The sequence below is a fragment of the Cryptomeria japonica genome, chromosome 7 (assembly GCF_030272615.1).
Source record: "Cryptomeria japonica chromosome 7, Sugi_1.0, whole genome shotgun sequence".
In the NCBI taxonomy this organism is placed as follows: Eukaryota; Viridiplantae; Streptophyta; class Pinopsida; order Cupressales; family Cupressaceae; genus Cryptomeria; species Cryptomeria japonica.
Window position 1 is genome coordinate 232708953 of NC_081411.1, and position 14455 is coordinate 232723407.

Below are 14455 nucleotides of genomic sequence, written 5' to 3' on the forward strand. Positions count from 1 at the left end.
AAAGGTTCAGAGTAAAGAGATTGTACTGGAACATGTTTCCAGTAAGGAGCAGTTAGCAGACATATTCATGAAGCCTCTCTCAAAGACTACATTTGTGCATTTAAGAGGTGAATTGGGGGTACTGCCCCTTCAGGAGGTGAACTAAAAGTATTTAATCCACATCAGTCAGGTATTGCATAGTCAAATTTTGTGTTGATTGATGTGTTGAAGGATGCTACTCCTCAGGGGGAGCAGCATAATGGAATAGAGATGCTTGTGCCTACACTTTGACATTGTTGTCAAAGGGGGAGAAGGAGTGAAGCGGAAAAGATATCTGTAGAAAATGGGGGAGAAGATGTGAAGTGGAGAGATATCTTTATATATTACTGTCAATGCCAAAGGGGGAGATTGTTGGCATTATGTGAATCAATATGAAGACATAATGATATTGTATGTTGTCATTGATGTCAATATGTGACATGATGTGAACCGGCACATGTGATAGGTGAGAAGAGAGAACCGACATATGTATGAACCAATATATATGCCAAAGTGAAGCGGCATATTTGTTCAAGATGAATTGGCATGTAGTTATGGGAATCGACACATGGAAGCATTGTGTGAATAGCGGTTGGTAGGTAGTTTCCACTTCAGGATTTCCAGTTGGAGTACCTCAAGCTTGTGTGACTCAATCGATCATCTTTGTGTGATGAGTTAACAGTATAATGGAGAACAGGTCATGTTGCCACATAAGCTTTGTGCGCGTGAAGGATCTTGCATGAAGAAGACTTTTCCTATCTACCTCAGGAATGTGCGAAGTTTGTCAAATGGTGATGACGCATGATGGGTTATTAGCCACCATGAAACTGGTGGATAATGGATGATGGAGAATGTCTTGAGATCGATTCAAGATTGTTGCATTTAATGTAGTATGATTCAACGGTCAGGGTTGAACCACTTGAATTGTTTAACCTAACAGGTTTAGGGTTTAGGGTTTTTGCTACCGACCTGTCTATTTCCTATAAGGTCAATGTTGTGTTTATTTCTAAGGTTGTTGGAAAAATTTGTGAGTGTGTATCCAAGGGAAGTGATACATAATTGTTGCCAGACCAAAGGAAAGAAGAGATACCTACAAAGAGAATGTGCAAAAGGTGAAGAGGAGCCAAAATGGATCTGCATTAGCATTGAGTGCTATTACCAGATCATTGTAATTCCTGTTGATCTTTAACCACTTGAATAGTTGTCAAATCCCTTGATAGGATAGCCTTAACTAGCTTGATACAAATCCCTTAATAGGGTAGCTTAAACCGGCTTGATTGAAATCCCTTAACAGGGTAACTTGAAGTTATTGAGTTCAGGAAGGCTATAGAGCTTTGTAGATCCTTTAGCTATTGAGTTCTTGAAATCCTCTAACAAGGTAACCCTAACTAGGTTTAACCCTTAACCGAGTATTATAGCCATCCCTTAACCAAGTGATCCCTGACAGGATCGGTTCCTAGCAGAACCTATTGTAATGTCTTTAACCAGACAAGGCTCCTAACAGAGCAGACTTCTAAAGAGTTCAAGAAGCAGCTTGTGGGCATTCATCCCCACCGTGGTTTTTCCCAGTTGGGTTTCCACGTGAAAAATATGTGTTTCATGTGTGATGCTTTTTTCTTGTGATGCTTTGTTATTACCTGTTGAGCATATGATGGTTCTATGTTTTAAGCCTACCTACAAAACATACTGAACTAACTATTGTAAAGATCTGATGATAGTTTACCTGTTCATGCATGAGGGTGTAATGGTACTATAGTATTGAGCTAATAGGAAAGCTTAGTGAGTGACCGGTTTATGATTGTTTTAGTTATTCTGGGTCTTACCGATTACACTCTATTTCAACTAGTATCACTGCTCGCCAGTCATTTGGAGTATTTGCTGTCAAACCAGTTTTGGATTGTATTTTTGTGTGTACTGATTCACCCCCCCCTCTTAGTACCAGTTTAGTACTATTGGTTCATCATTGAGTTATCAAGGACTCCCAAAGATATTGAGAGGGGGGGGGGGGATAATCACTATCTGACCAATGTAATAATTTTCTTAACTTATAACATGAAAAGCATATCAAAACTGTGTACCGGTAAACCAAAAATAATGCAGTAAATAAGAATAGCAACCGCAACATAAGAGACATACCGTAACACAATATTTTAATGAGGAAACCCAATGTGGAAAAAACCTTGGTGGGATTTGTGACCCACAATATTCACTTACTGGCTAATAAGTGAATGTTACTGCTTACAATAGGGGTTGCACATGCAAGAAGGCCAAGTGCCTAGAGCTCACTGCTCAATTACAAAGAAGTCACACTAACTTACAAATGGATTATACAAATCCAATGTCTTGTACGACTTCAGATCAACATCTACTATGCTAGATTAAGTACCGGTTTAAGCTCTGCTACATACATAAACCCTTAACCAATATCTGCCTTACAATTTGCATATTAGGTCTGTATTAATTCTTCCATCTCTCTATCTGTATCTCACCTAAATAATCTACAATGATCTCATACATATATGACTCATATTACAATCCACCAATTCGGCTTACAAAATATTTTACAATTAATTACAAAATATATTTATACAAAATTCTTGTTGGCTAGGGTGCCGATAATCTTTCTTTTGGTGCCGGTGATCTGTATGCCAGTGTAGAGTCTGTTGGTGCTGGTGCATGTGTCTGCCTATTCGTATCACATGATTGTAAGGTTGCCATCAATGATAATACCTTCAATCACCTACAATTTCTCATTGGAATGTGTATTTGCCAACAAATCTAAGTACTTGAAGGAATTAATAAAGAAATTTGGCATGGAAAACTGTAAACCAGTAAGCACACCTATGACTACAACTGATAAATTATCTTTGAAGGATGAATCAACACCTGTTAATTCGACTAGATACAAGTCTATGATAGGAGATTTACTATATTTGACACAAACAAGACCTGATATTATGAATGCAGTATGTATTGTTTCAAGATTCCTGAGTAATCCTAAGTAAAATCATGAATCAGCAGTGAAAAAGATTTTTCGGTACCTACAAGGCACTACAAATCTTGGTTTATGGTATCCTAGAGATGAAAATTTTGACTTATGTGCATACATATATGCTAATTAGGTAGGAGATGTGGATGACAAAAAACACACCACTTGCAGATCATTTTTCCTTGGTACCAGACTAATTTCATGGTTGAGCAAGAAACAGAGTTGTATATCACTATCAACAGCAGAATCAAAATATGTTGTAATAGCAACAAATTGTACACAGGTATTATGGATCAAACAGATGTTGAAGGACATAAAGGTAAAATTCAAGGAGCCTATAACTATTTACTGTGAGAATATGGCAGCAATTGATATATCAAAGAACCCAGTATTTCACTCTAAGCCAAACATGTTTCTATCAAATTCAATTTTCTAAAAGAGAATGTTGAAGCAAAAGAAGTGAAATTGGTTTATGTGAATACTAAAGAGCAGATTGCAGATATTTTTACAAATTCTTTGCCTAAGGAGATTTTTGAATATCTCAGAGAGCAACTTGGAGTCCTACCCCTATTGGTGGAGACTTAGATAGTTGATGTTTGTCATCAACCGAAAGAATTAACAGAGAAATCTTTTATTTTGGCTTTGATGAGGAGAGCTACTTCTCAGGGGGAGTAGTTGGTATTTTGTATTTGAAACTGGTTTTTGTAATGCTTTGGCATTTGATGTCAAAGGGGGAGAGATATTATGGAAAAAAATTTGAAAAACATTTTGGGGAGAGATATCTTTTGGGAGAGATTATTCCTAAGGGAGAGACATTATGTATTTTGATTTCTAGTTAATGATCTCTTTGGGAGATTGTTGGTTTTTGGTTTTTGGCATTTCTGTTTTGGCACTTTGATGGTTTTTCCATCTTGTGTTGCCATCAATGCCAAAGGGAAAGATTGTTGATATTTTGGATATGTTGATATGGTTTTGTCATTGATGTCAACACCTATCATCACCTGTCAACACTTATCAGTACTTGGAGATCTTTGGTTATGTTCATCGGCAAGTTAGAGACTTATGCACAGTCATCGGTATTTGGTTCACCGACAGATTATATTGTTCATTGGCACTTGGAATGACTTGGAGACTACTTGGTTACATTGAAGACATTATCTGATCGCTTGGTTTTGGTGATTTGGTTATTGGTTTATTCGGGTTTGCATATTTGCTATTACTGGAAAATAGGTCTAGGATATGCACCGGTAGGCATATCTATTCCAGATCAGCACGACACTTTATGGAGATAATTTATTTTTATTGTAAATGCATTGAGCTGACATCATGCATCAGATATCGATTTATTTGTAATTGAGTTTATTTTAATATCTTTTAGTGAGCCAACCTATTCAATTGGTCTTAGGTTATGATATAAATGTAAGATCTCATTTGTGAGATTGATATGTGATTGGAAAAAGAATTGTAATAAGGTATATGCGAAAATAAGCAGAGTTATACATGCAGACATCATTTGAAGGTTGAAGGAAGGTTTTTGTGAAGACAATCAGAACTAAATGGTACTGAATCTAGCACATGAAGATGCTATTTTATGCAGTACATTATCATTGGATTTAACCATCCAATTGTACTTAGTGTGACTCTCATTTTGTAATTGAGCAGTGAGCTCTAGGCAGCTAGCCTTTTTGCATGTGCAGAATCCATATTGTACACACATACTATCTATAGCAGTATCATTTGATTGTGGGTAAGGCTTCCGATCATGGTTTTTCCCCTTAGAGGGTTTCCACGTACAAATATTGGTGTTATGTGTTGTGGATGTTGTTGTCTTTCTATTTTGTGTAATAATCTTTACCGGTACTACAATTAACTGATAAAATTGTTTACTGGCATAAAGTTTGGTTTATCGACATTAAGCGTTAAGTTCTGGTTAAGTTAATTTTTGTTGAATTTATTGGACAACTAATTCACCCCCCCCTCTCAGTTGTCTGTAGGACCTAACATGCAAAAATCATAAAGATAGTGCATATGCCTCGGAAAGAGGAAAGAGCCAGAAATATTCATTGAGCCAGTTGCAGCAAACTCTGGATCTAATGATGATGCACCCTTGACATTCAAGAGGGTATTGAGGAAGAAAACCAAAGAGACAGGTAGAATTAAAGAAGTAACCTATTAGAAAAGTTACTATCAGGGTAGCGACACAGAAAAGAGCACCTAAAGAAACAACTTCTGTTAGCATTTGGCATTATAATAGACAATGGAAGATTGTTGGCATTTCAATAAGGATACTAAGAAGGTTGTTGATGATTATGGATATAACTGATTAAGTATGTTTACTATCTTGATATTATTATTTTGCCATTGATGTCAAGAAATTGATTTTCTAATTCAGTATGATGTTGCCATATCTTGAGAAGTATGATTTAAAGAGTATAAAGATGTCGGTAAAAGACATAGAAAGAATATGATGAATAAGGGGATGAATAAGGTATTCAATGGGCAACTATTACCAAGTCAAACAATGATGATATCATGATGTTTAGAATGTTTTGACATCATACATATGTTGTAAATTGTAAGGTTAATACTATACTATATTATCAAGCAAAGAACCTAGTCGGTAAACCCTAAGGAACCTAGTCGGTAAACCCTAAGGTTATTGCTATCAGTTAATGAAGGAAGAATGTCTACCGAGTGAAATTTAGTATTCACCAAGTAATTACCGAATTGTAACCGAGCTATAACAGAATACATTAAATGGTTACATGTGTTATTTAATGAAGGAAGCTGATGAGTTGGAAGTAATTAGATGATTGGTATGTCGTGCATAAAGTTTTTTAATGAATCTATGGCAAAGGAAAATTGACATGAAGATCTACAGCTCAGATTGAACTGCAATACCCTAGCACAAGTTCCAAGAAATGTATGCAAGTTCCTAGGTGGGGTAAAATGTTTTACAGATTGAAGGATACATTGAACCTGGACAAGATTGAAGATCTGATGGCTATGATTGATAATGGGAAATGTGATCAAGGAGATTAAGTGGTTAGCTAATTGTTTATAAATAGGGAACTATTAATAAACAATGTATGCGGGAAAATGTATGCACAGGGATGCTACATAGTGATTACCGAGCACAGAAGCTTGAAGACCTGTTTGAATAACAGAGTATAGAAGCCCAATAGATGGACAAGATTAGTTCTATGTCTAGATTGTATTGAGCAAATAGGAATCTACTTTAGCATTTTAGATGTGCAGTTGCAGATAGATTTTTATTACTGTTATTTTGTGAAAGTGATAGAAAATCTCTTAACTGAGTGGACTTAACAGTCTTATTTGTAAAACCCTCTAGCAAGGTGACATTCTGATTGAGTGTTTGAAATCCTTTAACAAGGTCACTTCTAACAAGGTGAAGATCCTAATAGATCTAAGGGAAATCCCTTAACTGGGTCACATCTAGCAATGTGTTTGTAATCTTTAATAGGATTTGCTTTTAACCGAGCATACTCTAGAAGAGTATATTTCTTAGTGGGTCCGAAATCCCACATTGGTTTTTCCCTATTTGGGTTTCCACGTTAAATCTGGTGTTATGAGGTTTATGATGTTTATATGCTTTTGAGTTTGTATGTTTAGCAGTTTTGGGTGTATTACTGAAGCATATGTTACCGAGGTTGAATTTGATGTTTTTATGGAATATTAAGTTTCTATGATTCACCCCCCCCTCTCATATTGTTGGCTATTGGATCTGTACTTATATTAAGTATCAGAACTATCCATTTCAGCCCCATTCAGTATTGGAAGAAGGATGGCACCAATCTTGGACTTGAATCTGGTAATGTATCTATGATTCCACCTAATACTTGTGCAGAATTAGTTGATGAAATCACTAAAGATGGTATGTTGAAGAATGTGCAATTTCATTATGAACATTTAGAAAAAGATGAACATAGAGAAGTAGAGGAAGTAATTTTGTTGTATTTGGATATATATAAGAAATCCTTGTTAGAAATTGAAGACCAAATACCAGCACAATTATATGACATATTAGATGCTAGAAGACTATTAGAAACGGAAGAGGACAAACATATAAAGATTTACGAGTTGTTGTCTATTTGTGTTTCTATTACTCTAGAGGAGATGGGCAAGACACTTGAAGTTGTAGTTAGAAAGATCTTCCACAACAAGCATAGAATAATGAGTCTTATGTTAGGTAGGGTCAATGAGATAATCAAGGAGACACACAAGGCAGGGGGTAAGCTATTTGAAGAAAACCATAGTTTTCTATACTTCAATGGAACCCAAGATGGTTACTACAAACTGTTACTACTTATCAAATTGCCATTAGTTTCATATCCAAAGTCATACCATATATTCTAGTCAGTTAGTATTACCGAATCATGCAGTCGGTATGAACAGTCTAGTCGGTTACAGAAGAAAGTAGTCACAGAACGCAGTATTCACCGAGCTGTTTACCTAGTAAAGTTTCATGGCTACTGAGTGGTAAAGTTAACTCATTGAGTTGATATTCACCAAGTGAAACATTTTACCAGATACATTGAACCTAGACATGCACATGAAAATTTGTTACAACATCAAGGCACATCTAACCGTTTTTGTATTGGAAATTGCACTAGGAGATTGTGTATGATTACAAGGTCAATCTAACCAATGAGATATTTTGTTTAGTTATTCATTCGAAAAATCATTTTGTAAGATCGAAGCAATGCATCAGATCACCACTGTAAGAGATCTATTTATACAACATGACTCTAGGGTTAGATATATGATATGCAACAAGACATGCAATGAGATAATAGAGTGTATGCATGAAGGAAGACTGTTACAGAGACACAAAGAGGTCACCGAGAAGATTATCAGTGAACAGTCAACGAACAGAGTAAATAGAAGGGTTTACTGAGTTTCATTATGGGTTACCAAGGTATGCTACAAGCTAGGTAATCTTATTCAGAGCACATAGAATCTACTTTAGCATTTCAGATGTAAAGTTGCAGATATTTGTAATGATTTTATTGTAATATTTTGAAGTTGTAAGAGAAACCTTTAATAGGGTAAAAGACTCTAACCAAGTCTATAAATTGTAAATCCTTTAACCAGGTGCTACACTTATATAGTGTTATAAAAATCCTTTAGTAAGGTAGATCTAACTAATCTTGATACTCCTAATAGGGTAAGCTATCAGAAATAGCTAAATGTAGCTCAAACCGAGCATTCTTTATTATTGCAATAGTGAAGTTGTGGGTGCCATCCCCACCATAGTTTTTCTCTCTAACCAAGAGTTTCTACATGACCAAAATATATGTGTTATGGAGTGAATCATGTATGATTGTTATTTGTTGATTATAGTTTTATTTTATGTTACTGCACTATTCTATCTATGCATAACAGTAAGGTTATTATCAAGGAAAAGTTTTGGAGTACTGATTCACCCCTCCCCTCTCAGTACATTATCTTTCTATATTGGGCCTAACAATTGGTATCAGAGCTTGAATCTTGGAAAAGGGTTTAACTACCTAAAGAGAAAGATCTTAGCAATGGAAGGCTACAAAAAATCTTGGAGGATTGTGCATCTTCAAGAAGAGCTGGATAATGCAAATTAAGTGATTGCAGATATGCAAAGGCAAATGCAAAAATCTTTGAAAGTAAGGAGAAGATTATCTGATGACTTGCAGGATTCTCAAGAGCTAGTGGAACAAATCGAGACATCATCTAAGAACACTATATCTGAAGAGACTGAAGAAATGATTGGAATGTTGAAGGAAAAGAACAAAGCATTGGCTGATCAACTAAAAGCAATGAAAAGAGAACATGAACATTTTAGTACATAAATGACTGAAAATCTAGATACATTAAGGATAGCTGAGGATAAAGCAAGAGATCTACAAAGAGAGAAACAACAACTTGAAGCTCTAGTATCTGATAAGGATGATGAAATCATAAGGTTAACTGGTATTCAACAAAATATGATAGATCAACTAGGTTATGCACATCATGAAGCAATTCTGAAGATTGATGAAAATCAATCATTGAAACTTGAACTATCAAGGTTGACTAGTGAACTTGAAACAAAAAAGAAATCCAAAGAATCATTGTAGAAAAGTTATGAAGCATCAAAGATGTTGGATGAGAAACTGAATACAAGAAGACTCTAAAAAGGTGGAGGACTCAGTTACAAAGGAAAAGACTCTACCGAGAAAGGAATTCATACTACCGAGAGAGGAGAATCATCAAAACAAGCTGAAAAAAGGAATAACATCAAAAGGAAGAAGCCTATTTGCTACTACTGTGGAAATCAAGGTCATATTGCCAACATATGCTAGATCAGAAAAGGTAAGCAATCGAACATCTCTAAGTCCAATGGATATTGTTACAATTGCAATAAATATGGTCACACACCTAATCAATGTAGGACAAATTCTATTAACAACTATCAATAGGCAAAATTCAAAGGATTTTGTAAAAACTGCAATAGATATGGACATAGTACCGAGAAGTACTGGTTTAAGCAAAGGAACTACATGAAGTATCCACACTGAGCAAACACTAGAGGTTATCGAACTCACACAGATCCTTACTGACAATATGCAGCAGTACCATGGGATTACAATACAAGGATATGGTGCGAATGTTGTGGAAGTTATGGACATATAAGTGCCAACTGTTTTATAAGGTTTGGAATGAACAACCGAAGATCATTGAGAAATCCTAGTATGGCATGTTTTCATTGTCACAAAGTTGGACATTTAGCTAGAGATTGCAGAGATCAATCGAGAAGAGACAATGAAGAGATAAAAGAAAAATTCAAGATGATTTGGAAAAAGAAAGAAATTATGTTTGATGAAGAAAGCACCTTACCTACCGAGTTAGGTGCACCTATTTCAAAATAGTCAAGAAAAGGTATGAAGGGACTGCATTCTCTAAAAGTAAAATCATAACAGTTCCTATTCTATTATGTACAAAATTCAAAATCTGCATAGTTAAGATGCAATTAGTCAGTTTATATACTATACAGGAAACCTGTCAAGTTGGTTAATAAAGCTAAGTTGGGTACTCAGTGAAAACAAAAAAAGAAGTAAATCGGTAAAAGGTGAATCGAGTGCATTTAATATCTTGACCTAACTTGCACAAAGCCTGATAAAGTATTTTTGAGTACTTAAAAGTGTTTTCGCGGTCATTTTCATTCACCTAAGTATTTGAGAAGTAGAGTAGAGCGAATCAAAGCGATCAAACTTCATTCAGAGCAAATTTTGAGGTATTTACATCAATCTATTGACACTGTTTAGCTGGTTTCTGATCTAGTCAAATTGCTATTGTCTACCGAGTGTGAAGAGTTAGTCACTTGTAAACCCTAAGTATAACTTGTCGAATCTTATCCAAAATCTACCATGGCACCCAAGATCCAAGACCCTGTAGTTGTCCAAAATGTGGAGGAGCCCTCGCTAAAATATTCCCTAACTCCTAAAGTTGCCTCAGAACCGGATGATAAAACTGTATTTTCACTCATCGCGGATCGAGTCTTGTTGGTAGAAGATGTCAGATTCTTTACCAAATGCCATGCTGAGGAAATTGGTCATGTAGAGATTAGTGAAACATATGATGAACTGTGCACTGATGGAAAACTGGATAGCAAATTGGAGCACATCAAAATCAAGGGATTAACTGAAGCCCTAGTCTATCCCCGTGTGTTCAAACCCCAATGGGTTAAGTTTGTATTGAGCAGAGTACATGATGATTTCATGTGGCTACAAGAGCAACCGTTCAAGATCACGAAGGAATTCATTCACCTGATCAACGGATATCCCATCTACGATCATGCTCATGCACAGAAGATGATATCACAAAAGGAGCTAATCAATCTAACCGGAGTAGAATCTGATTACCGAGGACTGAAATTGAATAATGTCACTGATACTAAACTAAAATTTGCAATTACAGTTATTGGTTACTGTTTCTTCCAATCTGCAAGGGAAAACAGTGTAACATGTGCTGCAGTGGACCTGGCCTACAAAATAGTGAAGAAGGGAATGAAAGTGGACTTATGTGAAGTGCTACTAAAGAACTTATTTGAGAACCTGAACACAATAAGGAAGCCAAAGAAGAACAACTTGGCAAACACACTAAAGTTCGGTTCACTACTTGTATGTATGTTTTTCTATTTTGAGAAGTTCTTTCCCTCAGTCGGTAAAGTAGTATGGGAGCTAAACCGACCTATCACCCATCAGATCAATGACTACATCAAGAAGTTAGGAGATAACTTCAATGATATCATGGATGATTACTTTAGAAAATTCCAAGAGAAAATGCACAACAGGTATAGGATCCCACCACAGTTGGTTGAAAAATACACGGACAATATATGTTGTGAAGTCGACACTGATTATTGCTATGTAAATGTTGTTGAATTGAGGACTCATTTATTACAACCAATGGTTTTTGAGATTGATTATGATATCACACAACAACAAATTGATGCCTATCTATCATTGCCAAGGCATGCAACTGAGCTAAGGTATGGAACCTATGAAGAGGTGAAGGAGAAAGTAAAAAGAGCATTGTAGTTCCTAAGGCTACAAGAAAAGCTACAAAGATGATAAAGGCTTTATCTGAGAAATTCGGAGAAGAATCCTCATCTACACCTGTTAAAGGCAATCTTGCCATAACCAAGGAAGAATTAGAAGCACAGGAGGCAGCAATAACATTGAGCACAGAGTTGCCAAAGGGTAAAATTCTGAAAAGAAGGAAACATGACATGACAAAGGCCCTACCAACTCCACCAACAAAGAGACCCAACACCACAGGATCAGCTGCATCACCGAGCAAGAAACAAAAGTATATTGCCATTCCTAAGGTAACTAAGACTTACAATAAATCTACTCGGAGACTCATTTTGGCAAAAGAGTTGAGTGATACAGAGTTTGATGAGGCAAACAAATTCCAGATTGTGAAAAGCAAAAGGTAAACATTCATAGTGTTGAAAACTTTTGTGCAAATCTCAAAGTCCAATGGATATTGTTACAATTGCAATAAATATGGTCACACACCTAATCAATGTAGGAAAAATTCTATTACCAACTATCAAAAGGAAAAATTCAAAGGATTTTGTAAAAATTGCAATAGATATGGACAAAGTACCAAGAAGTGCTGGTTTAAGAAAAAGAACTACATGAAGTATCCACACCGAGCAAACACTAGAGGTTACCGAACTCACACAGATCCTTACTAACAATATGCATCAGTACCATGGGATTACAATACAAGGATATGGTGCGAATGTTGTGAAAGATATGGACATATAAGTGCCAACTGTTTTATAAGGTTTGGAATGAACAACCGAAGATCATGGAGAAATCCTAGTATGGCATGTTTTCATTGTCACAAAGCTGGACATTTAGCTGGAGATTGCAGAGATCAATCGAGAAGAGACAATGAAGAGATAAAAGAAAAATTCAAGATGATTTGGAAAAAGAAAGAAATTATGTCTAATGAAGAAAGCACCTTACCTACCGAGTTAGGTGCACCTATTTCAAATTAGTCAATAAAAGGTATGAAGGGACTGCATTCTCTAAAAGTAAAATCATAACAGTTCCTATTCTATTATGTACAAAATTCAAAATCTGCATAGTTAAGATGCAATTAGTCAGTTTATATACTATACAGGAAACCTGTCAAGTCGGTTAAAAAAGCTAAGTTGGGTAGTCAGTGAAAACAAAAAATGGAGTAAATCGGTAAAAGGTGAATCGAGTGCATTTAATATCTTGACCTAACTTGCACGAAGCCTGATAAGGTATTTTTGAGTACTTAAAAGTGTTTTCGCTGTCATTTTCATTCACCCAAGTATTCGAGAAGCAGAGCAGAGTGAATCAAAGCGATCAAACTTCATTTAGAGAGAATTTTGAGGTATTTACATCAATCTATTGACACTGTTTAGCTGGTTTCCGATCTAGTCAAATTGCTATTGTCTACCGAGTGTGAAGAGTTAGTCACTTGTAAACCCTAAGTGTAACTTGTCGAATCTTATCCAAAATCTACCATGGTGCCCAAGATCCAAGACCCTGTAGTTGTCCAAAATTTGGAGGAGCCCTCACTAAAATATTCCCTAACTCCTAAAGTTGCCTCAGAACTGGATGATAAAACTGCATTTTCACTCATCGTGGATCGAGTCTTGTTGGTAGAAGATGTCAGATTCTTTACCAAATGCCATGCTGAGGAAATTGGTCATGTAGAGATTAGTGACACATATGATGAACTTTGCACTGATGGAAAACTGGATAGCAAATTCGAGCACATCAAAATCAAGGGATTAACTGAAGCCCTAGTCTATCCCTGTGTGTTCAAACCCCAATGGGTTAAGTTTGTATTGAGCAGAGTACATGATGATTTCATGTGGCTACAAGAGAAACCGTTCAAGATGATGAAGGAATTCATTCACCTGATCACTGGATATCCCATCTACGATCATGCTCGTGCACAGAAGATGATATCACAAAAGGAGCTAATCAATCTAACCGGAGTAGAATCTGATTATCGAGGACTGAAATTGAATAATGTCACTGATACTAAACTAAAATTTGCAATCAGAGTTATTGGTTACTATTTCTTCCAATATGCAAGGGAAAACAGTTTAACATGTGTTGTAGTGGACCTGGCCTACAAAATAGTGAAGAAGGGAATGAAAGTGGACTTATGTGAAGTGCTACTAAAGAACTTATTTGAGAACCTGAACACAATAAGGAAGCCAAAGAAGAAGAACTTGGCAAACACACTAAAGTTTGGTTCACTACTTGTATGTGTGTTTTTCTATTTTGAGAAGTTCTTTCCCTCAGTCGGTAAAGTAGTATGGGAGCTACACCGACCTATCACCCATTAGATCAATGACTACATCAAGAAGTTAGGAGATAACTTCAATGATATCATGGATGATTACTTTAGCAAATTCCAAGAGAAAATGCACAACAGGTATAGGATCTCACCAGAGTTGGTTGAAAAATACAAGGACAATATATGTTTTGAAGTCGACACTGATTATTGCTATGTAAATGTTGTTGAATTGAGGACTCAATCATTGCAACCAATGGTTTTTGAGATTGATTATGATATCACACAACAACAAATTGATGCCTATCTATCATTGCCAAGGCATGCAACTGAGCTAAGGTATGGAACCTATGAAGAGGTGAAGGAGAAAGTAAAAAGAGCATTGTAGTTCCTAAGGCTACAAGAAAAGCTACAAAGATGATAAAGGCTTTATTTGAGAAATTCGGAGAAGAATCCTCATCTACACCTGTTAAAGGCAATCTTGCCATAACCAAGGAAGAATCAGAAGCACAGGAGGCTGCAATAACATTGAGCACAGAGTTGCCAAAGGGTAAAATTCTGAAAAGAAGGAAACATGACATGACAAAGGCCCTACCAACTCCACCAACAAAGAGA